Genomic DNA, 2,786 nt, shown 5'->3' with positions numbered 1-2,786 from the left:
TGTTAAATCTCTAGTCTCAATGACTCTGAGCTAAATATCTAATCGTGGGATAAGATTAGGGAAAAGGAATAAAAAGAGAAACTAATTTTCATGAGCGCTATCCTGAGAAGGTTGATGAAATTTTCAAAGTACTTCTATATTTAGTCATCTCAAGCTTCAGATTAAAGTGACAAATATTTGGACCCTTTTCTGCACACATATTAGACACAGTCTGGGGCAGGACTGAGCTCCAGCTCCAGCTTTGCTTCTTACAAGTGCAGTGACCTACAACAAGTTACACAGCCTCTGTGACTCAGCACAATATATATCACAATAGGCTACTGGGCTACAATACCTATCACAGAGGTTACTGGGAACATCCAGTGTTGAATGCTGAACACAGATGCTTGGCAGCCAAATCAATATCATCTGTAAGAGTTATTATTTTCACAGTCTGTAACAGTACAGTACGTTTTTGAGTAGAGTTAAACTAAAGGCAGTTTTTTTTTTTTTACCTGTTTTTGTTTTTGTTTGCTTGCTTTAAAAACTTTAAAAATCTATTACAGCATTTAGGAATGAAATTTCCCACAACATGAATTTATTCACTGTATTGGTAGGGAAACAAAATGTGAATTCTTTACTCAACAAATATTTATTAACCATGCAGTAAATTTCAGGCACTATGCCACACACAGGCATAACAAAGACAATAACAATATCCCTGCCCTCAAGGAGCTACAGGCCAGGAGACTGACAGGCCAACAGGTGATGACAAGCAACGTAACAAAGACTGATGTGACGTGATGTGACGTGATGTGATGTGACGTGATGATATGATGTGATGTGATGTGATGTGATGTGATGATGTGTGATGCGAAATGAGAACACCAGTGGAAGAACGTGACAAGAGTATGGCTTTGACGTGGGTTCTTTTTCCATCAACTAAATGAATTAAGTCATGGCTTGTTTAAAATTTCCAAAGATGAAAGGCAAGCACCTTGAATTATGGAGAACACAGGATTAGTGTTTCCTACACAAAAAAGGGCTTCCCTATCAGTGTGGTCACTTCTATATGTCTTTCTTTTTTAAGACACAGACAGCTCCCGCCCACTAGTTCACTTCCCAAATACCTGCAATGGCTCAGGCTAGGCTAGGCCAGGCCCAGGCTGAAGCTGGAAACCAGAAACCAGTCCACGTCTCCAAGTAGATAGCAGAGACTCAACCAATTGAGCCATCACCACTGCCTCCCAGGGTCTGCATTAGCAGGAAGTTGCAATTAGAAGCTGGAACTGGGAATCAAACCCAGGCATCTGATTTGAGACGTAGGTATCCCAATCTGGGTGTTAATTGCTAGGCAAAACACTGGCTCCACTTCTAAGGCTTTTCACCTAAAAAGTTCTTTGGCATATTTTGTGTTTATTATGCATTTTTTTGTATCTTTTCTCTTTCTCTTCTCCATTCATCCTCTAGGAGACATAGATAGTTCCCAAAGAACAAGTGCTTTTTGAATCCTAAGGGTGATTTGTAAGTACACAGAAAGTAATTTTAAGCCTAAAATGTCTACACAAAAAAGAATATAATTTCTCATACAGTCTTGTGCTTACTGAAATGGCCGATACCTTTAATTCCATTGCCTTTTTCAGAAATCTCAATCGTAATCCTCTGACAAATGTTGAAGATTCGTATCTTTTTAAACTGCCAGCATTAAAATATCTGTAAGTATGAAAATAATCTTTTTTTATTTTCATCAAACATTAAGTATTTGAGATTGAGGCTAAAAAGTCATGATTTTAAATTAGGTTACTGAAAAAAGTTATTGACTGAGGCAAGAACTGAGAAAGAATTTATCATGGGAAAGACAGCTGGCAGGGCGAGACAGTGTTACATGCAAATACATGTTAGGAATACCATCTATCCCAAGCAAAGAGGTATAGATGTAAATTTTTTAAAGAAAAAATAAGAATTAAAAGAGGTCAGTGTAGTATAAAATGAAAAATAAGACAATGGCAGAAAAAGGTGTAGGTTCTACTCTTCAATGCCAAGGTCATTAATCTGATGATGCAAATAGTAAAGTCATTTCAACCAGGGCTTTCTGGAACTGTCTCCATGACAAACTCTTGAGCTGTCTTGCTTTATAGAGAAGCCAAAACTGATGTAACCACATCTTCCTGAAACAACCTTTTTAAAGACAGATCTTTTTATTGAGGTCCATACCGTGAATGTTTGGGCTTTCTCCTTCAGAGACTTGGGAACAACACAAGTACCACTTACCACAGTTGAGAACATTCTCATGATGACTCTTCAACTGGAAAAACTGTAAGGTATCTTTTTCTTAGGTTTATTTCCATGTAAGTCTGTAGATGTGTTTTCTTAAGTCAGGCTTATGGAGGTATAATTTTTATGTATTTCAATTCGCACTGTAAAGTTTGCTGAGTTTTGGCAAACACGTGGTTATGTAACCACCACCAAATTCCTGATGTAGAACATTTCTATCAACCCAAAAAGGTCCCTCATGGTCCTTTCCAGTCAATCGTCTCCTCCCATCCCCAGACCCAGGCCCTCAAACCACTCACCCTGTTTCTATTCTTGTAGTTTTTCCTTCCACAGTGTCTTATAAGCAAAATCATGTAGTAAGTGTAGCCTCTTGTGTCTGGCTCCTTTACTCAGCATAATCCTTTAGAGATTAAACTACTATTCATGTTGCTGCCTCTACCTATTGCTGAGTAATATTCCAATTGTGTAGTTACACCAGTTTATCCATTTCATCAGCTTATAGAACTGTGTTTTCCAACTTTTTGCAATTATAA

The sequence above is a fragment of the Oryctolagus cuniculus genome, chromosome 17, assembly GCF_964237555.1.
Source record: "Oryctolagus cuniculus chromosome 17, mOryCun1.1, whole genome shotgun sequence".
NCBI classification, from domain to species: Eukaryota; Metazoa; Chordata; class Mammalia; order Lagomorpha; family Leporidae; genus Oryctolagus; species Oryctolagus cuniculus.
The sequence above is the reverse complement of the archived record's forward strand: the minus strand, read 5'-3'. Positions refer to the sequence as shown.